Source organism: Lepus europaeus, chromosome 21 (genome assembly GCF_033115175.1).
Source record: "Lepus europaeus isolate LE1 chromosome 21, mLepTim1.pri, whole genome shotgun sequence".
NCBI classification, from domain to species: Eukaryota; Metazoa; Chordata; class Mammalia; order Lagomorpha; family Leporidae; genus Lepus; species Lepus europaeus.
In genome coordinates, this window is record NC_084847.1 from 48,980,694 (window position 1) to 49,007,890 (window position 27,197).

The window sequence follows — 27,197 nt, forward strand, 5'->3', positions numbered from 1 at the left end:
TATGGGAAGATGTTCGTGTGAATAGTGCATAAAACTGTGTTTTGTTATTTTTCAAAAATATTTTGTGTTTTCATTTTATTTGAAAGAGAGATAGAGAGAAACAGAGATGGAGAGAGAACTGCCATCTGCTGTTTCACTCTTCAGATGCTCACAACAGCCAGAGCTGGAAGTCAATCCCAGGCTCCCACATGAATGGCCATCATCTGCTGCCTCGCTGGGTGTGCATTGGCAGGAAGTGGGAATCAGCAGAGTTGGGCCTGAGCCCAGGTACTTTGATACAGGATGTGAGCATCCCAAGTGTCATTTTAACCACTGTGCCAAATAACCCCCTCCATGATTTTTTAAAGATTTTATTTACTTATTTGGGCCGGTGCCGTGGCTCAATAGGCTAATCCTCCACCTTGCGGCGCTGGCACACCAGGTTCTAGTCCCGGTTGGGGCTCCGGATTATGTCCCGGTTGCCCTTCTTCCAGGCCAGCTCTCTGCTATGGCCCGGGAGTGCAGTGGAGGATGGCCCAAGTGCTTGGGCCCTGCACCCCATGGGAGACCAGGAGAAGCACCTGGCTCCTGCCTTCGGATCAGCGCGGTGCGCCGGCTGCAGCAGCCATTGGAGGGTGAACCAATGGCAAAGGAAGAGCTTTCTCTCTCTCTCTCTCTCTCCACTCTGCCTGTCAAAAAAATAATTAAAAAAAAAAGATTTTATTTACTTATTTGAAAGGCAGAGTTACAGAGAGGCAGAGGTATAGAGAGAGAGAGAGAGAGAGAGAGAGAGAGAGGTCTTCTATCTGCTAGTTCACTCCCAAAAGGCCGCAATGGTTGGAGCTGAGCTGATCCAAAGTCAGGAGCCAGGAGCTTCCTCTGTGGGTGCAGAGGCCCAAGCACTTGGGCCATCTTCTACTGCTTTCCCAGGCCACAGCAGAGAGCTAGATCAGAAGAGGAGCAGCCGGGACCCCAACCAGCATCCATATGGGATGCCGGCACTGCAGGTGGCGGCTTTACCTTTTATGCCACAGCACTGGCTTCTCCATGATTTTTAAACTATTGATTCATTCAGAATTCTATGAACCTTCAGATCATAAAAATCCTAAGTCTTAGAACTGGCCTATTTGAGGGGGTGTCGAGAAATTCATTGAAATGTATATATTATGAAAAACTATATCTGGATTTCAAATATTTTTGTACCTAAATCAGCTTATTTTTATTTTTATTATTTATTTATTTGAAAGTCAGAGTTACACAGAGAGAGAAGGAGAGGCAGAGAGAGAGAGAGAGAGAGATCTTCCATCAGCTGGTTCACTCCTCAGATGGCCGCAATACCCGGAGCTGTGCTGATTCCAAGTCAGGATCCAGGAGCTTCTTCCAGGTCTCCCACGTGGGTGCAGGGGCCTAAGGACTTGGGCCATCTTCCACTGCTTTCCCAGGCCATAGCAGAGAGCTGGATTGGAAGTGGAACAGCTGGGGCTCTAACTGGCACCCATACGGGATGCCAACCCTGCAGGCAGCAACTTTACCCTCTATACCACAGCGCTGGTCCCATAAGCTTTTCTTTAAATTCCATTTTCCACAAACTTTTAGAAGTCTCCTTGTGCCTCAGAGACCACCTCAGTCTAGCCTGTTATCCAGTGAACAAGTGTTCCCACTATGACCCTAAAAGGTAGCCGCCCAGCACCCACGCAGCACCCACCCGGCACCTGCTGAAATGCTTCTGGTGATGAGGGAGCCTTCCTTCCAGGAGGTATGTTTCACTGCTGGACTCTTCGGGTCCTTAGAATGTTCTTCCCTACGCTGGGTCATACACAGTATTCTGAGACTTTCCTTTCAAAGGAAGCCTTTTTCAGAAAAGCAATTTGTACAGAAGATAAATTGCTGAACTTCCCACATTACAATGTCCAGTGGGTGGTGAAACTGCAAATATCCTGAAAGCTAACTCCTAAACCAGCCATAAGCAAAGAACTCCAGCACATTTGATATCTAGAATTTAAGGATGCTGAAAGTACACATTATTCTGAGCACCTATGTTATGAAAAGTGTTGTGTAGCCTAAATGGTCAGTCTAGAGGTGGGAGTTGGGGTGAAGTGGGTTAAACTGCTGGTTGGGATACCTACATCCCATATTGGAGAACCTTCCAGGCACTGGCTAACACACTTCCAATCCAGCTTCCTGGGGGCCAGTGCTGTGGTGTAGTGGGTAAAGCCACTGCCTGGGATGCTGACATCCCCTATAGATGCTGGTTCTAGTCCTGGCTGCCCCACTTCTGATCCAGCTTCTTACTAACAGAGGATGGCTCAAGTGCTTGGGCTCCTGCAGCCATATGGGAGAAGCTCCTGCCTCCTGCTTCAGACTGGCCCAGCTCTAGCCCTTGCATCCATTTGGGGAGTGAGCCAGTGGATGGAAGATATTTCCTTCTCTCTTTCTCTCTCTCTCTTTCTCTGTCTCTTTCTTTCTCTGTAACTCTGCTTTTCAAATAAATAAATACATTTTTAAAAGAAATCCAGCTTCCTGCTAATGCACCTGGAAACCAGAAGATGATGGCCCATATGGGAGACCAGGATTGAGTGCCAGGCTCCTGGCTTCATCCTGGCCCAGCCCCAGCTGTTGCAGGCCTTTGCTAAGTAAGCAGTGGATGGAAGACTTCTGAGTTTCTGTCTTTCTGTTTGATCCTCTCTCTGTCTTTCAAATAAATAAAAATAAATATATAAAAGTTAAAAATAAATAAGGGAAAACAGACATAGTAGTGTGAAAAAAAAGAGCTGCTTTGAAGAAGACATTCTAAATGCAATTTTGCTGCCATTATAGATGTAAGAAGCAGAAGCAATCTGACATTAGAAATTAAGAATCACTCAAAATAGATTATGTGGGAAGGGATATTGGATTATTTCCTAGAAACCTCTTAGGTTTTAAATATATATGGAAAGAGTAAAATAAAATCTATTTATAATATATCAATATATCATCAAATACCTGAGTATTTGAGCTATCATCTGCTCCCTTCCAGGGTGTGCATTAGCAAGAAGCTTGTAGCTTTGGGATCCGCAAGGAGAGAAGGCCTATACTTCCAGGAATAGAGAGTCCCTGCCCGAACTTCTGGGGAAGAAAAGTCCTTGTCAAGGTCCCCATGGGTGCCTAAAGGTCAACCAATGAGGATCAGACCCGCCTCAACCTTTAACCCCCACGCCCTGTATCTATAAAAGGAGCCCTCCCAACCTCTGACATGTGACTTCCCTGGCCCCCGCTCTGTTGGGCCCGGGGAACCTCGCCCGGAAGTGGAATCCCAATAAAAGCTTGTGAATTAATTGATTCGTCCGCCTGGGAAGATTTGTTTTGTACTGGACACCTTGCAGATGGTGCCGAAACCCGGGACACCAGAGTACACCCTGGTAATTTATGATTTCCCTTGTTAAAGCTCATTTAGTCCAAAAGTCTCATCTTAAAGAGGGGAGAATTAGAGACTACAGAAAAATCCCATGATTTTCACAAGTCCTCCCACAGGAAGTTAGCGGCTGAGAAGGACCCAGAACCCACCCCTCTACCTGTAATAATGGAAGGGAATTCTTCCATGTTCCCAAACAAGCTGCTGAGTCCCTGGGAGGCGGATTGCAAGAGAGAAACAGAGATATGAGCTGAGAGCCCCGTCAGCTCCTTTACCCTTCCAGGAACAGTGTCAGGCCACACCTCTGTTCTGCCTTTCTCTCCTCCAGTCTTCCGAAGCAGAGACACTTCTTTTACAAACTTTTAAACAATTCCTAAGAAAAGTAGTATTTCCTTCTGTAACAGTTAAAAAGAAAACTGGCTGATGATACCAGGCCGAAGAGATGAAAAAAAAAGTGACAGGGATGCAAGGTATGAACACCTAAACAGTGGCCACCGAAATAGCAGTGGTTTTAGCCTTTGAGACTTGAATGGGAAGGACGGACTGCCATGAGATCCCCTGGAGAAGTGAAAACCTCCTGGTGTGAGGTATAGGGCAGGAGGTCTCATTTCATTCAACACATTTTTGTCTTCAGGGCAAAAGCAAAAAAAAGAGTCCTTTTTTTGTTGTTGTTGTTGTTGATGATTTCTTCCTCCTTCCCTTGACTTGGGTGAATAACCAGAGTTTGATCTTTGCTATAACATTTACACACATTTGAGGGTACTTTGAAAAATTTGTGGAAAATGGAATTAAACGAAAAGTTCACTGGGCTGCAAAACATTTTGAAATCTGTGCTTTTTTTCATTAAACACATTTTTCGTGAACTTTTTGAAGACCTCTCATATGCACGTATTTCAATTTTTTTTTTGCACCAAAATAAACTTCTGTTTTAATTCCATTTTCCACCAACATGTTGAAGTACCCTTGTTACACATCTAAGCGGTTCAACCACTGTTGGCAATTCTTGCAACTAATAGGCGAAGCAGGAAACTTCCTTCCACACATCCTTACTTTGTATTTAGCTAGCAATTTGTGGCTGCTTCCCCAGGCTGCAAAGAGGATGTGGTTGTGGAGTGGGAACCAAGCAGGAAGGGAAGGAGCACTTTCCCTGCCCCCCCCCCCCCCATGAGCCTGTGACTCGGATGCAGTATCCTATAATGCTACAACCTTTGCTTGGACATTGAAAGGAATGCCTGTTATGTGCATTTCACAGGCCTCTTTATCTTTTCCAATGCATTCAAATTTATGACTTGTATTTATTTAGTGGGCTTGGTTGTTGAGAGATCACTGAGGACCCCTCAAAATTCTAGGTCCTCTCCATTCCTGCTGTGTGTCTGACTGCCTGTAGTGAAAGCAAATTTTTTCAGCAGTCCACAACTTCCACTGCCAATGGAAATAAGCAGAGAATTGGCTTCCTTTCTGGGATCTAATTAGGATTAAACTTCCCAACTGCTGGCAGAGTAAACCATGAGCTACACGGGCCTCTGTGCAAGCCATCTCCTCTGCCTGCAAAATCTCTGAGCAGCATCACTTCCCATCGCTCAAGACCAGGCTCTTGACATCACACTTGATTTCCCCAGCTGGGTGCTGTCTGTCCTTTTCTTGAAATCCTTCAGGCCGTGGTCTCTGCCCCCTAACGCTTACAGCTATCATGCCTTAGTTCTCTGATGAAAAAGATTACTCTTTAAGGGGTCTAAATTGTGTGCATCTCAATGTGCCTCAAAAAGCCTAATGCTTTGCTTGGCATATGGTAGGTGCCTAGTGAATATGTATTGAATAAGTGGATGATAAATAGAAAATGCTTAGCAGTGAGAGTGAGGGATTAATGCTGCTTATTTTCTCTGAGGTTTTTTTTTTTTTTTTTTTTTTTTTTTTAGCATTTCCTACCTGCACTAATGAGGAATTCAAAGGAATTTTCCCTCAGGTGCCTTCACAGGCCTGGGAGGCTGCTGGTAGTCGCATGAAAATGACAATTTAATTACTGAGTTCAGGTACATAGCTCCTGGTTCACCCTGAAAACATAATAAATCCACATTTTGGGGGATTGTTTGTTCTTCCTTTGGCTGAATGTAGTTGAACCTGTGTGTCTAACCTGGATATCTGAGATCTGGAATTTACTTGTAGCTCCTATCAAGTTCTAAACAAAAACAAGGATATTATTATATACATTCTTTTTTTTTTTTGACAGGCAGTTAGACAGTGAGAGAGAGAGACAGAGAGAAAGGTCTTCCTTCCATTGGTTCACCCCCCAGATGGCTGCTACAGTCGGCGCGCTTCACCGATCTGAAGCCAGGAGCCAGGCGCTTCCTCCTGGTCTCCCATGCGGGTGCAGGGCCCAAGCACCTGGGCCATCCTCCACTGCACTCCCTGGCCACAGCAGAGAGCTGGACTGGAAGAAGAGCAACCGGGACAGAATCCGGTGCCCCAACCGGGACTATAACCCGGGGTACCAGCGCCGCCCACAGAGGATTAGCCTAGTGAGCTGCGGCGCCGGCCTATTATATACATTCTTGTATTTCCCACGATGCATTTTACCTGTTCCTTCTTATTTTGCTGTCTTGTCAGTCTTTTAGGTAGGACTAGCATTTTTATCCTAATTAGACAATTACACATCATGATGCACTAATTGGTTAACCTATGTTCACAAATCATTTAATTACCACTGCTGGCTTTGATGTGCTGTTATTATTCAGTTATGGGAGTAAACAATTCGACAGCTAACAGGAAGAAACTCATTATTTTCTGAGAGATATTGTTGTTGTTTTCAATGTTTTAAAAACACTTTAATCAAAACTTAAAAAATACTTTAATCAAGACTAAACAAAGTCTAACATTGTTCTTATAACCGGAGTAAGTAAATGGAGTATTCATTGCTTTAATGTGGACAATTTTGGGGGGCCAAATAATAGCTCTTGAATTTCACAGTGAATAGGATTTTTTTTTTTTTTTTTTTTTTTTGGACAGGCAGATTTAGACAGTGAGAGAGAGAGAGAGAGAGAGAGAAATGTCTTCCTTTTGTTGGTTCACCCCCCGAATGGCCGTTACTGCCGGTGTGCTCCAAAGCCAGGAGCCAGGTGCTTCTCCTGGTCTCCCATGCGGGTGCAGGGCCCAAGCACTCGGGCCATCCTCCACTGCACTCCCGGGCCACAGCAGAGAGCTGGACTGGAAGAGGAGCAACCAGGACAGAATCCGGAGCCCCAACCAGGACTAGAACCCCGGCAGCCGGGCACCGTAGGCGTACGATTAGCCAAGTGAGCCGTGGAGCCAGCTGTGAATGGGATTTTTTTTAAAAAGATTTATTTATTTAGTTAGTTATTTGACAGTCAGAGTGACAGACAGAAAAAGAGACCTTCCCTTCACTGGTTCACTCTCCAAATAGCCACAACAGCTGGGGCTGGTCCAGGCTGCAGCCAGGAGTCAGAAACTCCATTCATGGGGCTGGCGCTGTGGTGCAGTGGCCTGAAAAGCCCTGGCCTGAAGCGCCAGCATCCCATATGGGCGCTGGTTCTAATCCTGACTGCTCCACTTCCTTTCCAGCTCTCTGCTATGGCCTGGGAAGGCAGTAGAAGATGGCCCAAGTCCTTGGGCCCCTGCACCCGCGTGGGAGACTGAGAGGAAGCTGCTGACTCCTGACTTCGGATCAGCTCAGCTCCGGCCATTGCAGCCATTTGGGGAGTAAACCAGTAGATGGAAGACCTCTCTCTCTCTCTGTCTCTACCTCTCTCTGTAACTCTGTCTTGCAAATAAATAAAAAAAAAAAAAAAAAAAAAAAAAAAAAAAACTCCATTAATGCCTCCTCATGAGTGGCAGGGACTCAAGCATTTGAGCCATCATCTGCTGCTTCGTAGTGCATTTGCAGGGAGCTGGATGAGAAGTGGAGTGGCTGGGACTTGATCTGGCACTCCAGTAGGCGGGTTATCTCAAGTAGCAGCTTCACATGTTGCACCACCATGCTGTTCCGATAGGAAACTTAAAAAAAAAAAAAAAAAAAAAAAAGACTTCTCTTCCTTCCTGTCAATTCACAAGCTCCTATGATGGTGTAATTTATAAAATGCAGTGTCTAATATTGATTTGTGAGGCACTTTAATGATTGGAGATAAGAGGTGCAATCTCCTTTCTGTTTGATGCAGCTCCAAACTGTAACTCAAACTTCCTTGATCTTCTAGAACTGCTAATTCCATTTGGTAAGCACCACAGATCTCTGCTACATCCCGGGAGCCGTAGGTACATTGAGGTCCATTTCAGGGCTCCTTGATGCGTATGGAAACCAGGCTGCCAGGTGCAGACTCCCAGCAGGTTTCACAACTGTTTCTGCTGATAGTCTGCATCCAGGATCAATAATATCATTATGCATTTATGTGCAAACATCAAAATTACTCTAAGCAATTAAGTTCCTACCTTCCCTGAATACCCCCACTCGTAAAATATCCTAAGGAAGGAGGAGAGGTTTCTATAGGAGCCCTTGATGGTATTACTAGTCCATACTGTTGTCGTTTATTGCATATTATATGCACACTCACATTTATAGTTTAGGTTCTTATCATTTCTCTTTAACTACATTGAGTTTTCCGTGATTGAGATTGTGTTCTCTATCTCTTCAAATCTCCATATTCCCCAGAAAAGCAGCAGGCACACAGTATGGTCTCAAAGAAATGTTTATGGTTCATGGGCAATAACAGTGATTCGATGGGGATGGGCGTTGTGGCCATCCTCTTGGGAAGCCTGCATCCCATATCGGGGTGCTGGTTCAAGTCCTGGCTGCTCTGCTTTTTATCCAGCTTCCTTTTTTTTAAAAAAAAGAATTATTTTATTTATTTGAAAGAGTTACACAGAGAAAGAAGGAGAGGCAGAAAGAAAGAGAGGTCTTCCATTCCGCTGGTTCACTCTCCAAATGACTGCAATGGCCAGAGCTGAGCTGATCCAAAGCCAGGAGCCAGGAGTTTCCTACAGGTCTCCACAGCAAGTGCAGGGGCCCAAGGAGTTGGGCCATCTTCTACTGCTTTCCCAGGCCATAGCAGAAAGCTGGATCGGAAGTGGAGCAGACGGGATTTGAACTGGTGCCCATATGGGATGCTGGTGCTGCAGGTTGCGGCTTTATCCGCTGTGCCACAGTGCCAGCCCCCAGCTTCCTGTTAATGTGCCTGGGAGGCAGGAGAAGGTGGCTCAGACACTTGGGCCCCTGATACCCATGTGGTAGACCTGGAGGGAGTTCCTGACTCCTGGCTTTAGCATGGCCCAGCCCAATTATTGTGGGCATTTGGAGAGTGAACCAGTGGATGGAAGAACTCTCCCTCTTTCTCTTTCTCTCAGCCTTTCACTTAATTAATTAAAAAGAGATTAAATAAATGAAGTAGTCTGTTCTCTTGAAAGTTAAAGTGTAGGTATATGGTTCTATATTTTCCTGTTATGCCAAAATATCTTCTTCCCAGGATTTTCCTGGGAGACTTTTAGGTGGCATAACACACTTCCTCAGAGTGAAAACTCACGTTTCAAGTACAAAAACCCACGCGAACTGAACACTAATCCAATGCATAGAGATGCAGACCTCCCTTCCGTCTCCTCTGTTAGGATGAAAGAAAAGCTGATCTGGTAGTATTTTTGCATTCCTCCTTTACCCTCTATCAGTCAGCAGCTTTAATCACAACACACACTTAATCTCTGACAGTTTACATCTTCATTTCTCCCAGAACAGCAAGTGAAATGACATGAGCAGGAAGGGTTGAAGGCGGTCCACTAACTCTGGAAGCTTCTGGAACACCCTGTCTGTCTTCAGAAGTATTAGGTGTAGCACCTTACAGCAAGAGCAGGATAACCCTGCTGTGATTTCTCCTGACACAGGCACAGAGACAGGCAGTGCTCTGATGTGGGCAGCCGGGAGGTGCAGGCAACAGCATGTGTATGTTGCTCGCTGCCACAGGGGAGGTGGTAGAATTTCAGCGCAAGTCTAAAAGCCTTCTTCATGGGCAAGAATTTGTCCTCTAGAACTGTGGCTGGAAACTTCCTTAAATGGTGACTTTTAGAAATTAATAAGCCAGGGGAAAGCATTTGGCCTAAAAGTTTAGATACCAGATGAGGCACCTGTGTCCCACATCAGAGCACCTGGGTTCGATTCCTGGTTGCAGCTCCTGATTCCAGCTTTTTGCTAATGCAGACCCTAGGAGGCAATGGTGAGGGCTCAAGTGTTTGGACTCCTGCCACCTATATAGGAGACCTAGGTTGAGCTCCTGGCTCCCAGCTTTGGCCTGGCCCACTCCTGGGCAATTGTGGGCATTTAGGGAGAGAACCAGCAGATGGGAGCTTTGTTTGTCTCTGTCTCACTTTCTCTTTGTATATATATTTATTTTATATTATATACAAATATATAAACATAGTTACACTATATATGTATATATGAAATATAAATATATAAATAAAATATATAATATATAAATGAAATGTAAAAATAAAAAGTTTATGATAAAGTTTATGTAAAATAAAAAGCTTACACTGCATTTCTTACTTTGGTCAGCTTACCTGGGTTGTTATTTTTTTTTTTAATTTTTTTTTTTTTTTTTTTTATTTTTGACAGGCAGAGTGGACAGTGAGAGAGAGAGGCAGAGAGAAAGGTCTTCCTTTTTGCCGTTGGTTCACCCTCCAATGGCCGCCGCGGTAGCGCGCTGCAGCCGGCGCACCGCGCTGATCCAATGGCAGGAGCCAGGTACTTCTCCTGGTCTCCCATGGGGTGCAGGGCCCAAGGACTTGGGCCATCCTCCACTGCACTCCCTGGCCACAGCAGAGAGCTGGCCTGGAAGAGGGGCAACCGGGACAGGATCGGTGCCCCGACCGGGACTAGAACCCGGTGTGCCGGCGCTGCAAGGCGGAGGATTAGCCTAGTGAGCCGCAGCGCCGGCCGTTAATTTATTTTTTGACAGGCAGAGTTAGACAGTGAGAGAGAGAAAGAGACAGAGAGAAAAGTCTTCCTTCCATTGGTTCACCCTCCGAATGGCCACCACGGCTGGTGCGTTGAGCCGATCCGAAGCCAGAAGCCAGGTGCTTCCTCCTGGTCTCTCATGTGGGTGCAGGGCCCAAGCACTCGGGCCATCCTCCACTGCACTCCTGGGCCACAGCAAAGAGCTGGACTGGAAGAGGAGCAACCGGGACAGAATCTGGCACCCCAACCGGGACTAGAACCCAGGGTGCCAGAGCCACAGGTGGAGGATTAGCCAAGTGAACCGCAGCACCGGCCAGCTTACCTGGGTTTTTAAACAGGAGTCTCTGATGCTTTTGGCCCTTGAGGTACCCCATGATGGTTACCTAACAACTCTGCTCTGGTCCTTCTGTGTCCTCTTCATCCCCACCAGTTCCTCCTTTAAGAATCCTTATTTGAGGACAAGTGATGGTATGAAAATCCTTCACCAGGGGCAGGCCTTGTGGCACAGTAGGTTAAGTTACGCTTGGATCACCTACATCCGTTACCAGAGAGCCTGTTTGAGTCCTGGCTACTCTGCTTCCAATCCAGTTTCCTGCTAACAGCCCTGGGAAGCTCCTATCACCCACGTAGAAAACCCAGATGGAATTCCTGGCTCTTGGCCTTGGCCTGGCCTTGCCCTGGCTTTTGCAGGCATCTGGGGAGTGAACCAGTGGATAGAAGATGTTTTTCTCTCTGTCTCTCCCTCTGTCTCTGTTACTCTGCCTTTCAAATAAATAAATAAAATCTTGTTTTAAAAAAGAAAATATTTGATCAATCTTTTTCTAGTAAGGGGCAGCTTTTACCTGGCCCCTAAATGCAATTAAAATCATTGCTTTTGCTAAGGACCAATTTTCTTCTCTTTTACTGTAAAAGCCAAATTGCTCAATTGAAACCTACTAAAAGAATAGGTATGACATAGTCATTAATTTCGGCATAAAATTACTCTGGGTATTATGAGGTAAGGAACTTCTATGATTGTTTACTTCTTTATTTATTTATGTAGTGGGGCTTGACAATCTCTTGACTGTTAACTTGCAGTGTTTAAGCTGATTTGGGGCCCTTGTGGTTAAGGCCTTATCTTTGAAAATGCTTATGTTCGGAGACTTTTCATAGAGTAATTGAATTAGCTAGAGAATTTGCTAAGTCTCTTGGTCTCAACCCAACTGAAAAATGTGCTTGCCACTAAGAATTTCACTCTAATCTACAAATGTGTCTGACAGTGTCAATTGGGAAAGTGAGTTGTGGGAGAGGGGCTGAGGTTGAGTCTATGCATCTGAATGCTTAGAGAGCAATGATGGTTAAGAGGCAGATTCCTGAGCACCGCCCTCCCCCTCTATGCATGCTGAATCAGCAGAGTCCTAGTTTGCATTCAGCCAAAAGCAAAGCCTGAGACAAGGATGTGAGGGTGCCAGGGGAGAGGTGATTTCCAGTGGGTCTGGGGCAGGATGACAGGGAAGGAAGGAAAACCCCTGAAGTGGGGAGGGGCGGCATTTGGTGCTGTGGGGTGAGACACCTTGAAGGAGTTGTTGCACCTCCAGATGCCATGTTGTGCTCAGTTCAGGAAGGGGCAGCGCCCACTAAGCAAAAGCTTCCCCCAAAGAACCAACAGGATTCTCTGAATGACTTATTGACCAGAACTGTTCTGCATGGCAACTCCTAGCACCGAAAGAAGTTAAGTACAGGGGCCAGCATTGTGGCACAGCCGGTTAAGCTGCTACTTACAACACTAATGCCCATTCAAGACCCAGCTGCCCTGCCTCCAATCCAGCTCCCTGCTCATGCACCTGAGATGGCAGCAGAAGGTGGACCAAGTCCTTGGGCCCCTGCCAGCCATGTGGGAGACCAGGATGGAGTACCTAGCTCTTGGCTTTGGCTTGGTCCAGATTTGGCTGTTGTGGCCATTTGGGAAGTAAAAGCATGGGATGGAAGATCTCTCTGTCTGTCTGCCTATCTTTCAAATGAATAAGTGTCTTTTAAAAAGTCAATGTTTGCTTAGCTTCCAGGCAGATGAGGGTTGCACAGCTGGAAAGGGTGGTAGAGTGGCCCTTTCTCATCCTGTTTGCTTGGGGAGAACCTATTTAAGATTCATTATTCCCTAAAATTTTATCTAGAGACACTTTGAAGGAAAGGGGAAGAGCTGTACAATGCACACCTGCGTACCCACTACCCACATTCTACAATTGGTATTTTTCTATATTTGACTGAACACTTCTCTATTCATTCAGGCGCTCATCCACCCATCCATTTTATTTTTCATGCAAATTCAAAGTAAGTTGCAGATATCAGTATACCTTCCTCCAAAGACTTTATCATATGTATCATTATTTAGAGTTTGATATTCAGTTAGAGCTATTTTTAGGCAAGATTTGCAAATAGTGAAATGCACAAATCTTATATATACTATTTTGTGAGTTCTGACAAATGCATGTATTTGTATAGCCAGATTCCTATCAAGATAGAGAATACCACCATGACCTTAAGATGACCCTTCAAGTCCCTTCTCAGTCGAGCGATCCACCACATTTCCCAAAAGGAACCACTGTTCTGATTTTGTTTCATAGTAGATTAGTTCTGCTTGTTCTAGAACATCATGTTGACGGACTCACAGTATGAACCTGTATGTGTAATACTTGAGACACTGTGAGGTACTTTTTAAAAAAAAATTATTTATTTATTTGAGAGGTAGAGTTACAGACAGAGGGCTGCAACATCCAGAGCTTCGCCTATCCGAAGCCAGGAGCCAGGTGTCTCCTCCGGGTCTCCCACGTGGGTGCAGGGGCCCAAGCACTCAGGCCATCTTCCACTGCTTTCCCAGGCCATTAGCAGGGAGCTGGATTGGAACTGGAGCAGCTGGGACTAGAAACAGCATCCACCGATACTCTGCTACTCTGGGCAAATCAGTTCTGTGCTCTGAGCCTCAGTTTCCCGTTTAGATGATGTCCTAGATTCCATCTAAAATCACGGCCAGGTCTAAAGTCACATATCCTATTCAAAAGTCAGGTTCATTTTGAAACGTTAAATTTAGGTTCCACATGAAAAAGACCTCAGCTGGCAGATCAATAAGGCTTCCAAAGAGGTCGTTTTTCACCTGTGAGCCTGTCATTCATCATTATCTTCCTTAATCATCTCAGGTCTGCTGCCAGCCCTGGGCCGACAGATCTGTGCAGCTGTACAGTGCTCTCGCCCTTCTGGCTACGCAGGAAACACTGGAGGAGGCAGACCCAGCTTGGTTTGGCATGGCACAGAGCGAGACGGAAATATTAATCAACACAGAAGTGGTTGCTGGCAGGAGATCAGAAGGCTTTGTCCAGGTTCGTTGAGTGAGAAGAGAGGCCGTGGACGGAGGCAGGAACAGTGCAGAGCACGAAGGCATTTTTGGGGGGGCATGCTCTCTGCAGGGACATGGTGGCTGGAACACCTAGTCCGCACTAATGAAGCATGGAGCACCATGTGTTTTGTGTAAATGCAGAAGGCTAACTAATGGATTAACTTGGACAGCTTGTCTTCTCGGAGTGAAGAAAGTGGTGATTGTAAATGGAGACCAGAGGGCTAGCCTGCCCAGGGAGGAGAAGCCCACAAGAACAGAAATGCTGAAGTCCCACATAGTTTACTAGAATCCCTTTCCCCAAACTAGAGCTCAGACACGAAGCTGCTCGCCTGTTACATATCATCTATATGCAAGGTATTATCTGTGTTTAGATGATGGTTCTCTTTTTTTAAAAAAAAAATTATTTTATGTATTTAAGAAAGAGATGCAAACATAGATCTTCTTCCACTGGTTCACTTCCCCAAATGCCAGTAAGGGGTGAAGCTGGAAGTCGAGAACTCAATCTGGTTTCCCAACCTGGGTGGCAGGGGCCGAAGTGCTTGAGCCATCACTGCTGTCTCCCACAATGCACATTATCAGGAAGCTGGATTGGAAGCAGAGTAGCTAGGATTTGAACCAGGCACTCTAAAACAGCGTGCAGGCAATCCACAGGGTGACTTAACTCCTGTGCCACACTCCCCAGAGATGGTTCTTAATTAGAGATGGTTTTTTTTTTTTTTTTAAGAAAAAAAGATTTATTTATTTATTTGAAAGTCAGAGTTATAAAGAGAGAAGGAGATGAAGAGAGAGATGGGTCTTCCATCCACTGTTTCACTCCCAAATTGGCCTAAACGGCCAGAGCCAGGAGCCTCTTCCAGGTCTCCCATAAGGGTGCAGGGGCCCAAGGGCTTGGGCCATCCTCCACTGCTTTCCCAGGCCATAGCATAGAGCTGGATTGGAAGTGGAACAGCTGGGTCTTGAACCAGTGCCCATATGGGATGCCGGCGCTGCAGGTGGTGGCTTTACCCACTACACCACAGTGCGGACCCCATAGAGAGATGATTCTTAATTAATGATTTGCATTTTGGATGTATCTTGTACTCTACTCCTGATACCAGCACAGCATCACCACTGAATGATTTCAGATGCTGGCGTGCAAAGGGAAAAAGTGCTTTCCAAAGCCAAGGGCAGCATAAGAAAGGATTGAAAAAGGAAGTCAAGCACCAGTCTTTATCAGAGCATCTCAATCATTTCTTCACTACACATTGTGATCAGGCACAAACGCACCTCATGCCTATGGAAACCTGATAGACGAACATTTAGATTAAACAAAGATACATCCGGGAGCATTCATGCTTTCTACAAAAGAACTCCTCACTTCACTGAAGATCCTTTGAGGGGTTCTTTTTTTTTTTTTTTTAAATAACACCTTCTCTGAGCACTTAAAATGGTCTGTTTACACACCTCAATTGATTCTATTCTCATTCCCAACTTTAAACCATCTTCCTAGAGGCAGGAGAAATGCCTATTCTCTCTCTCTCTCTCTCTCTCTCTCTCTCTCTCTCTCTCTCTCTCTCTTCTCTCCTTCTCTCTGCATTTCTTCTCTCTTTCCAAGGGAGGAACCAGGCCCAGGTTTGCTAAAGAAACCTGCAGTGTCAGGGCTGGAAGGACCAGGAAACGATTCAATTTCAGATTCTGTTTGACAAAGGAAAAAGTGGGGTCCCAGGGGGATAAAATGACTTCTCTGAGATTACCCAGGAAGTTAGTGCTATTTCTATCCCACAGTATTATCTCCCAATATAGTCCCCTACTTCACACCTGCTCTTCCTAAACATTAGCCCTCAATGCTTCAGACTTGTTAAGGAATTGTCCCCAGTGAGTGAGCAAACCTGGAGCCCCAGGATTAACATACCATGGCTATCATTTATTTTCATCTTCGTGAGAATTGGCTCACCAGGTCCTTTCTCAATATGACAGCTCTATGTAAAAGCAGCTTGGAGTACTTAGCAATGGAGGCAGAGAGCCAGGGGGCAGAGAACATGGGGTCAGCCTAGAGGTGGCATCCTCAGAGCACCAGGGGTGGCTGTGGGGAGAGGCTGGCAGAAGAGGGAGGTGAGATAAAATACAAAGTCATGTTTGCTTCGCTTCTTATGTAGTTTCTCATTCAAACTCAAGACTGACTTTCATTATTTAGTATTTTATACACTACAATCAGCCCTCTGTGGGTTCTGCATCTGCAGATCCAACCAACTGTGGGTTTGAAAATATTTGCATCTGTACTGAACACATACCAACTTTTTTCTGTCATTATTCCCTAAGCAATACAGCATAACAACCAGTTGCATAGCATGTACATTGTAGTAGGCTTTATAAATCATCTGGAGATGCTTTCAAGAATACAAGAGGATGTGCATTGGTTACATGCAAACCCTGTGCCACTTTATTTGAGGGCCATGAACCTTTGCAGATTTTGGTATCTCTCCAGCTGATGCTGAGAGACCCCTTCATAGTCTCCGGTTTCATGTGCCTTGGAATCAAAGTGTGCGTCAAAGCAAGCCAAACACTGAAATTGCTGTTTCGTGATCTGTATCTTCATCTCCCACTCTGTCTGTAACCCATTGCAATCTGACTTCTGACTTTTGCTCTTAAGGTCACCACTGACCTCTAAAATTCAATGGTTACATTTTGCTTTTGTTTTTATTTTAAAGATTTATTTATTTGAGAGAGAGAGAGAGAGAGAGAAAGAGAGAGAGAAATCATCCATCTGATGGTTTGCTCTCCAAATGACAGCACTGGCCAGAGCTGGACCTATCTGAGGTCAGAAGCCAAGAGCCAGGAGCCCACATAGGTACAGGGGCCCAAGCACTTGGGCCACACTCCACTGCTGTCCCAGGCACATTACCAGGGAGCTGGATTGGAAGAGGAGGAGCCAAGACTCAAACCAGCACCCACATGGGATGCCAGCCACAGGAGGTGACTTTACCCACTGCGCCATAGCGCTGGCCCCAGTGGTTACATTTTCAGTCCCTGTGTTACTTAACTTCTAGTGGCACTTGACTCAATTGGCAGTTACCTCAATGCTGAAATTCTCTTCCCTTATCTTCCATTAAACAATATTCTCTTCTTCCTGGCTGTTAGGCCACTCTTTCTCTCCTCTATTGACTCCTTTTCCTCCACATCACTGTGAAATGTTGGCATTGCCCAAGCCTCCTTCCTGGGCCTTCCTTTCTTCTCACTCAGTAATCTCACTTTGTAATTTTGTCGTATGCACATCTGTGGCTCTACTTCTCACGTATGTGAGAATGACTCACAGATTCGCAACTCCCCTCCGTACCTCTTTATTCCACCTCCACAATCAACGGCTGGATATTTTAAAGATCTCAAATTCAACATGTTCAAAACCAAACGCACGATTTACCTCCCAGCTATGTGCTCCTCTTACAGCGTTCTACTTGGCACCACAAGCCTAGAATGTCGGGGTCCCCTTCTGTTCCTCCTTTCTGTTCCCCCTTTTCTAACTTCTCATTGCCTTTTAAAAATGCTCAAAGCCTTTCACATGGAAGCTACTGCTTCAGCCTCTTGCAAAGCTGCTTGCTTCCAGGCTGTGCCACTGGAGTCACATTGACCTTGAGCTCCTTCCACACACAGGGTTTTTCCATATACTCTTCCCTCTGTCTAGAACACCAGTCTCCTCCACTTACTTACCTTCCGTCTCCTCTGCTTCCCCAGGAAATCTGTGCCAGGTCTCCCTGACAAGGTCAAACCCCCGCCCCCCCCGTATTCTAGGTTTCCAGAATAATTTATACCTGTCCTTTTCATTAACAGCCTGGAATGTGTAGTTTAAAATGCATGGCAAGCACAAATGTCTGATGAAATGTGTGGATGAGAGCTATACCACATTCAGTTGAAATTCAACACTTATTGGGATAATTATTTAATCGTCTATTTCCCAAACCAAACTGGAAGAAATGAGACAGGATTGCATCTGCTTTTTATGATCATTGTATCCCCAGCCCTTAGTGTAGTGTCTGCCATTAGGTGTGCCATAAATGCTTGATTCCTTCTTATTAACTGTACCTCCATTTCCTTGTCTGGAAAATGGGCATATTACAACGAACTCAACCTGGCTCACAGGGTCTAAGATAGAATCAACCAAGGTGCTATCCAGATGTTCATATTCGTTTCTGATACTAATGAAGGAAATGGGTCACCCCCATTTATCATGGAGTGGATATGTTAGGATCATCTTATCCCCTTTACTTAAATGAGACAAAAATGTTCTGATATCATATTCTGAATGTTGGAGGAATTTTAGCCTCAAAACTGAACCTTATCAGACAACTTCTTGCCTCAAATTGAAGTCAACTCTGTAGTCTTCAGGTAGCTTATGTGATGGACAGTTTCTTAGCTGATTTCATCTGCAAGATAGAAGCATCTGGGCCCTGAGATTGCTCACTTGACTACATAAGTACAGTGTATAGTTTAAGCACTTTTTTTTTTTGGTGCTAAACACTATTTAATCCTTGCGACCACTCAGCTTGATACAGGTGCAAGTACCCATGTTCCAGATAAGGCTCCTGGGGCCCTTTGAAGAGCAATCCTGCAGCCTAAAGTTACAAAGCTTTGGGTGGAAAATGGAGAAGCAGCTGGGATAGAATTCAGGCCAGCCTGATTCAGAGTCTGAGCTCTTAACTGCTTCTCTGTGTAGACAGACAGTGATAGCCAAGCCCTAAAGATGACCTATCTGACTCCAGTACATAAACCCATAGGCAGGCTGCCTGGACTTCACGCTGGGGGAAGGAGGCAGAGCTGTGATCCTTCCTGTCTCTGAGACTGACTCCCTGTTCAGAGTCCAGGATCGTTCTCCTTCCTATTCAACTGTCTTGGGCTCACACACCACACCACCCCGTTGGAGCCGCACTAACATGGTAGCCAGATATGGCTGACATGTAACACAGACCATTATTATCACCGACTGTCACGGCAACTATTACAAGATCACTCCAGCTTTCAGAGAGATCCGAGTGTCCCAGAGAAGTGTGGGACACAGGTGTGGACTTTAGTGGGGGGGGGGGGGGCGGGGGGCTAGTATTACGGGATACTCATGTTTCCAGGGTGAATCTGTGTCCTTGGACCATGCCCCATTGGCCAGAAAGGGGAAGCTGGGACCGGAGGGAACTTCTGAATATGACCTCAAAATAGCGACTTCAAACCCAGAGCTTCTCAGTCTTCTGTGCTTCAGCCTGGACTGTGTGCCATTCTCCACATGTGCCTGGGTTCCCCGTGCCCTGCTCTCTGTTAAGTACTTTTTGTTTTTTAGAGAAAGGTCTTCCTTCCGTTGGTTCACCCCTTAAATGGCTGCTACGGCCGGCACACTGCGCCAAGCGAAGCCAGGAGCCAGGCGCTTCTCCTGGTCTTCCATGCAGGTGCAGGGCCCAAGGACTTGGGCCATCCTCCACTGCCTTCCTGGGCCACAGCAGAGAGCTGGACTGGAAGAGGAGCAACCGGGACAGAACTGGCGCCCCAGCTGGGACTAGAACCCGGGGTGCGGGCACCGCAGGCAGAGGATTAGCCTAGTGAGCTGCGACACCAGCCTCTGTTAAGTACTTAAAATTCATAGATGTCTATAGCTAAATCAGACCTCTTGAGATTATACTCATTCGCCTGCCAATCTGTAGGCCAATGTGATCTACAAGGCTCAGTCCCTCCAACTGTGCATTATTTGGAAACTCACTTCACCTCTCTATACCCCAGTTTCCTTACTATATTAATTAGTATTTCAGGCCGGCGCCGCGGCTCAATAGGCTAATCCTCTGCCTTGCGGCGCCGGCACACCGGGTTCTAGTCCCGGTCGGGGCACCGATCCTATCCCGGTTGCCCCTCTTCCAGGCCAGCTCTCTGCTGTGGCCAGGGAGTGCAGTGGAGGATGGCCCAAGCCCTTGGGCCCTGCACCCCATGGGAGACCAGGATAAACACCTGGCTCCTGCCATCGGATCAGCGCGGTGCGCCGGCCGCAGCGCGCTACCGCGGCGGCCATTGGAGGGTGAACCAACGGCAAAAGGAAGACCTTTCTCTCTGTCTCTCTCTCTCTCTCACTGTCCACTCTGCCTGTCAAAAAGAAAAAAAAAAAAAAAAAAAAAAAAAGAAAGAAAATTAGTATTTCACTGCTATAATGAAACACGTGATTCGACTAACTTTAGAAAGAGAAAAGGTAGCTCACAGTTTTGGAGGTCCAAGTCCAAGATCAGGTAGGTCCATAGCCGTGGCTCATGTGCATCAGAGGGACTGGATGGTGAACCAGGAAGCAGCGAGAGGCTGGACCCAGCTTAGGCTTTTGTAGGAATCTTCTCACAAGAATTACCTTCTGAAGGGAAGCCCCAATGACCTTGGTCTTTCCCTATAGGCCCACCTCCTGAACACTATAATTGGATTGAATTTACACCCTCTAGTACAATTAACATATGACTTTGAGGTTTAAATATCTACATGAATCTGGGAACCAAATCGTATTCAAGCTATAACACTTACCTATAAAATGGGAATACTAAAGCCTACTTCACATACCTTGTAGGGTCACTGAGAGAATCTAAGACAGGATTAAATGAGGGAAATTATTTTGTGAATCATAAAACCCAATACATAGGCAATTCATTCTTGTTAATAGTAATTGTTATGATTATTATTAACAGTCTACATGCAAGCCATACCTATAAATAGTCCCATGATTAATTAGGCTGTGATGTTCATGGCCAGACACTTGTTACGGAATAATAAATATCTCTCAGATGACAGGGTGGGGGGTAGGGGATGGGAGAGGGGAAGGCAACTATCAAAAATCCAGAATTTTCTAGATGTAGCATTTTGTTACCTCCAAATGGTCCTTTTCTGTTATTTCTGAAGAATCCTCCCATGTCATGAAAAGGAATGGGGCTTTCTTGCTCAGATGTGAGGAGGATAACTTGATAATGGCAGTGTAGGGCTTGACACATAATGGTTGGATGCTCTGAGCATTGTTCAGCTGGAGACCCTGAGTAGGGCTCTGGCCTTTCAGCCACACATTCTATTAAAACACAGAGAAAATCATGTGCTTTCACCACACATGCCAAGTTTTAGGGAATAGAAGTCTCCTTAATTAAGAAACAGTTTGCACATTTGCTGGGTGCACATGAGGCGATATTTTATAAATGCACAATTATCAGAAAAAAATTTAAAAATAACACACATGGAGATGAATAGATAAATCAGGAGCACAAAAGGAGAGGAAGCAAGACTGTTTGGAAAGAAAGGCCTAGAGACCCTTTTGGCTAAATTCTGGTTGTGCAGAGTTTTGCACCTGTCAATGTCTTTTATTTGCCTCCGTGTAAGAGATTTCTTCAGGCATATGGACAAGTCTGAAATTGCAAAATATGCATGGAAGCACATTTCGGGAAATGTAATCTTGTCTTGCCTAAGACCTGCGGGGACTGTGAGTGCCAGAGGCTTCCATGAGCTGGGCTGGGGCTCCATGTGCCAGAGAGGTAGATGGAAGAAACCCAAGCTGTCAGAGAGGGAAGGGCCCGAGGAGGAGCATCTTGGACTCAAGGGCCAGAAATAAAGGAAGAGCAAAGGGCATGTGCATTTTTAAGAAATGGGAACAACTGCTAACAGATACACTGTCTTCAAGGCTATGCACTAATAACAAAGACAGGAAGCAGATCCAAACTGTCCAGGCGGTAGAATAGAGCAGAAAATGCAGCCAGGCTGCTCCAGGTTAGGTATCAGGAGGGATTTCCTGATAGCAAAAGCTGGTTCAGTTCTGAAAGCATCAGCACCATCCCTGGAAGAATTTGAAACAATGGAATAGAACTGCATTGGGCTGGTTAGTGTCCTTGAACTAAGTCTCTTCAGTTCACCCCTCTTTCTTCTGGGCACATGCGCTTAAGTCAACTGGTGTCAAGGTGCCTGGGTTTGAAACAAGACCCACCACCTCCCGGCTGTCTCTCTGTGCCTCAGTTTCCTGGTGGGTAGAGCAGGGATGCTAATGGCAGAATGTAATGTGAGGATTAGATGAGATCACCCATACCAAAGCCTATAGAGATCGTCCATACACAACAGCTACTGGGTAGTAAGCTCTTCTTGTACGCATGGTGGCTACTGTTATTATTTTGTAGTTGTGTTACCGTTTCTCCTTGGCCTTCTTCTCTCCTCTCTATAAACCCTCCACTTCTTTAACCCCAGTCACATGCACAGCCCTAGCATTGCTCATCTTGGGTTCTAGTTGTCTGTTTCCTGCTTCTGGACACGTGGTCGCTACTTGCACACACTGTCATCCCCTCAAGCCCAGTGCGTGTCACTCTCATTGTTCCCCACTCCAATCAACTCTTTCTCCCAAATATCCAGTATTTGTCATCAATACTGCATCACTTTATACCCTAAACAGAAACTCCAGAGCTTGTGCGTTCACTCTGGCTATTTTTTCTATTTCTTTTAAAACATTGTTTTTGCTCCCTTCACCACTACCCTCTCACCGATCCCTGATTTTAGCAAGAGATTGTCAACCATGCCTCTTCCTCCTTTCCCTCCCCTACTCAACCTCCCTCCAACACTGCCAGCTCTCTGTAGTGTCTTCATGCACCATCTCATTGACCTTCTTAAAGTCCCACTTGGTCCTATGCTTAGTCATTACAATCAAATTCAAACTTCCTTCTGAGATGATGGAAGGAAGTGTTTTCCATCTGGATCTAGATGGTGCTGACATGGAATGTAATAGTTTGCTAGGGTTTTGTAACAAATACCACAGATTGAGTGACTCACACAACAGAAATGTATTTTCTCACAATTCTGGAAGCTCAAAGTCCGAGACCAAGGTGTCAGCAGGGTTGGTTTCTTTTCATTTAAAAAATTTTAAAAATGGGGCTGCTGCTATGGCATAGTGGGATAGGCCTCCACCTGTGATGCTGGCATTCCATATGGGCGCCGGTTCAAGTCCCGGCTGCTCCTCTTCTGATCTAGCTCCCTACTATGACCTGGGAAAGCAAAAGAAGATGGCCCAAGTTCTTGGGCCCCTGCACCTGCATGGGAGACCCAGAAGAAGCTCCTGGCTTCTGGCTTCAGCTCCCACCATTCTGGCTATTTGGGGAGTAAACCAGCAGATGGAAGACCTCACTCTCTCTGTCTCTCTCTCTGTAACTCTGCCTCTCAAATAAATAAAGTTTAAAAAATGTTTTTAAAATGTTAAACATTTAAAATTTTTTAAAAGATTTATTTATTTACTTATTTGAGAGACAGAGGCACAGAGAGAGAGAGAGAGAGGGAGAGAGAGAGAGAGAGAGAGAGAGAGACAAAGAAAGAGAATTCTTCCATCTGCTGGTTCTCTCCCCAAATAGTCACAATGAGATCCAAAGCCAGGAGCTGGGAGCTTCTTCTGGGCTTCCCATGCAGGTGCTGGGGCCCAAGGACTTAAGCCATCTTCTACTGCTTTCCCAGGTCATAGCAGGGAGCTGGATTGGAAGTGAAGCAGCCAGAACTTGAACCGGCGCCCATATGGGACGCTGGCACTGCAGGTGGCAGCTTTACCCTCTACGCCACAGTGCTGGTCCCTAAGAAAACTTTTTTAAAATTTATTTATCTGAAAGGTAGAGAGAGAGAGAGAAATATCTTCTGTCTCTTGGTTCACTTCTCATATGCCCACAATAGTCAGGAACTCAATCAGGGTCTCCCATGTGGATAGCAGGGGCCCAAATATTGGAACCATCACCTGTGCCTTCCAGGGTGCACATTAGATGGAATCTGAAGTGGAGCTAAGGGCCAATGTTGTGGCTTAACAGGTTAAGCCACCACCTGTGATGCTGCCATCCCATATGGGGGCTGGTTTGTGTCTGGGCTGTTCCACTTCCCATCCAAGTCCCTGCCAATGTGCCTGGAAAGCAGCGGAGGATGGCCCAATTGCTTTGGCCCCTGCACCCAACTGGGAGACCTGGAGGAATTCCTGACTCCTGGCTTCTGCCTGGCCCAGTTCCAGCCGTGGCAGTCATCTGAGTCATCTGGGGAAGTGCACCAGTGGGTACTGCAGCTGCAGGGAGACTCCAGGAACTACACAGAGGACACAGTGGTGAGTCACTGAAGAAGGAGAGTCAGCCACATTGGTGGTTTAAACTTTCTCTCTGGCCACAGGGAGCCAGAGTTTTGAGAGCCATTGAAAATTTTCTCTGAGCACCTCAGCATCAGTGATGGAGATAAATAAATACATTTATGCTATGGATTCAGATGTGATTTGTACCCATCAAAATCCATGTTGTGGCTCCGTTCCCCAAAGTAAGGCAATAAGTTGATGGGGACTTCAAGGGAGATAATCAGGTTATGGGACACCACCCTTGGGAAGGATTAATGGAGGTCTCTCAGGACAGGTTAGCTCCTGCAAGAGCTGGTTGTTAGGAACGAGTGAGCTTGGCCCTTCCCTGCCCCCATGTTTCTTATCTTGCCATGTGAGCTAGTGCTCTCTCCCCTGTCTGTCTCTCTCTCCTCCTGCCTCTGCTCTTGCATGCACTCCTGCCATGTAATGCCATCTGTTGTGCTGTGGCATGGCTGGAAGGCCCTCACCAGAGGCCAAATAGATGGGACTTCCCAGCCGTGGGCCTCTAGCCTCTGAAATGGTGAGCTAAATCGTCCTCTTTTCTTTATAAAGTACCCACCCGCAGTTATTTTGCTATAGCAACACAAAACAGACCAAGACACTAAAAACGTACTCCTATTGTTCTCGGCTCTTTCCATCCTGGTTTAGAACTGGATGGTTCTGTTTTTGCTCTCCTAGTGCCAGATGTCTCCTTCCCTATCCAACTGTAAGCTTGATCAGGACAGGGGCCCTGGCTACTTCCGATCTTCTCCTCCCACTGCCACGGTCAGGTGTACTATAACATTTTTTTCTGCATTATTATTGTATTTATTTTATTGTACCCTCTTTGGTGTGTCCAGAAAATGTTTCCTGCTGTGAAATGCAAAGGTCACAGAGCTGTGTAGGACAGCGGTGGCTGCTCAGACCTCAATGGCACTGACGGGGCTCCGTTCAAACGCAGATCCTATTTCTGCAGGTCTGGGATGAGACTTTTCTAACAAGCTCCCAGGTCTACCAGTGCTGGAAGCAAGTCCACACACCAGAGGTTGGGGCGTTGGGGAAGGCAGCCCAGGCTGAACAGTCTGGAAGCCAAGGTTCCAAGAGACCTGGATCAAATCATTGAACCTCCCTGGTGCTCAAATGTCATCTTTAAACAAGGAGTTGGGTTGATCTCTAAGACTCTTTCCAACTCTAAAAATTAATCTATGATTTGCTAAGTTACATTTGGCAAAAACATTTTGAGAGTCTTGAAGAAAAGAGGTATGTGAATTCAGTCCATTGTAGTTACCAATGTTACTGATAGAGGGGCCATAGCTTGAGTTCCAGTGGATTAAAAAATAATCCTTTAATCCTCCTAGCATAGTCACTCACCATTTGGTATGGCACAATGTAGGTTAGCACATTGAACGTGCTGGGCTTAAACAAAAATCTCCAGTTGGGATCTTGTTGCATTCATACGCCAGTCCCAGCCGTGGCCACGCTCTTTGGGGATGCACATTGAAATAACTTTTCCATCCCCAAACAAGCCTCCATTTAACTTCAAAAACAAATTTTCAAAAGAGTTCTATCCAAATGCCAAATTCACCACAGTAGCCAGGGAAGCCCAGGTGCATCTGAGTGTGGCTTTTTGAATTTCAATGTCCCTACCTCGGGATTTGGTTGACATGATCCTTGGAAGTTTTCGTACTGCTACTGTACGCAAATGGATGAAAAGGGTAGATAAATGAAGAGAGGTATAATCGCATTTGTTATGGGACTCCATTCCTGACAGCTCACTGGAGCCACGGTGAGGAAGACCAATGAAGAGGTTAACCATTGCTTTCTTTTCTTTTCTTTTTTAAAAAAATACTGATTATTCAGAGCAGCAGCAGGAGAATCAGAGAACAGCATTACAATAAGATGAAAGCAATGCATGCTTTCAATGCAATCCTCCTCTTGAGAATTAACAAGCTGCCCATTGGAGGAACATTCTTAGGACTTGTTGGTTTCCTTTCACGTGAACGAGGCTGATTGAAAGGAGATGAAAAAAAAACTGCTACTCAAGCGACAGACTGCCAGTTATGGGAGTGTGCATGTATGTGCTGTGGAGGGGGAGACCACGGCAGGCAGGGAGAGGAGAAGAAGTGAGGCTATGAAGGGGTTGGCTCTAAAAATGCATCAGCAAGCCTCAGAAAGGACTTAGGTCAAGGGCAGGTGCATAGCTTAGCTGTTAGAACATTGACATCTCACATCAGAGTGCCCAGGTTCAATTCCTGCCTCTGACTCCTGACTCCAGCATTCCTGCTAATGCAGACCCCTAGCTGTGATGGCTCAAGTATCTGGGTTCCTGCCACCCACATAGGAGTCCTGGATTGCATTCCCAGCTCCTGGGTTCAGCCTTGCCCAGCTCCAGCTGTTGCAGGAGTGAACCCTCTCTCTTTCAAATAAGTGCTCTCTCTCTTCCAAATAATTTTTTTTTAAAAAATTACTTGTATGGGAAATAAATATAGTTCCTCAATTCCAATCCAGCTTTTAAGATGTTAGCTCTTTTTAGTGAGGGAGTTAGTTAGGTTATGCAACTGAAAAAAAAAAAAAAACCCACAAACATTTCAGTTCCTTTCTTCTTGCCTGAAGTCACAAAACTTTACCCTGTTCTTTCCAGAACACTGCTCCCCTGCGCCTCCCAGCCCACTTCTGTTCAGTCAGCGCCTCCTTCTCCTGGGAGTGGGCTCCATAGCAGTAGGGTTCTTTCCCCTCTCCAGCTGAGCCTAAGCTGATGATATAATAATGATTGTGTCGTCAGGCATGGGCACAGGCACGGCCACCTCTCCCTTGATCTCCCTGGCAGAAGCTCCTAACCAACCTCACTCCCAAGAATCTTCAGGTTACCTGCCCAAACGTGCAGACCTAACCCCAGTTCTCAGACGGCCACCTCCTCGACAGAAAGCTCTCATCTCACACCCCAGGCTGCTGGCTTCATCCGGGTGATACCTCTCACTTTGGGCCCACGTCAGTTCCAGGACCTGCCTGTAATTCCGCTTCCAAGTAGGGTCTCTGGCTGATGTAACCTGAGGCCATTGGATGTTGCTTTTGCTTCTTCCCTCATTCTCCTGCCCATCCTGGAGGCAAATTCAGTTCCTTCCTCCTTGCCTTAAGTCACCAAATTCTCTACTCTGCTCCTTCCAGAAACTCGACTCCCCTTCCCCAGCCTTCCCACTTCTGTTTAGTTACTTCTGTCCATTTTCTTGGAGTTTGGTTGATTGATTTGACTTCCATATTAGGTTTTTCTCTACAGCTTTTACTCCAAAAACATACACAGACAGACATGTTCTTGGGGGCGTTCTCTCTCTCTTTCAATGTCAGAGTAGGTAATAACGTCATTTGTGGGCATTTAAAAAAGTTTTGGAAAATGGAATTAAAAGATAAGTCTATTTTGTTGGAAAAAAAAAATTGAAATCCATGC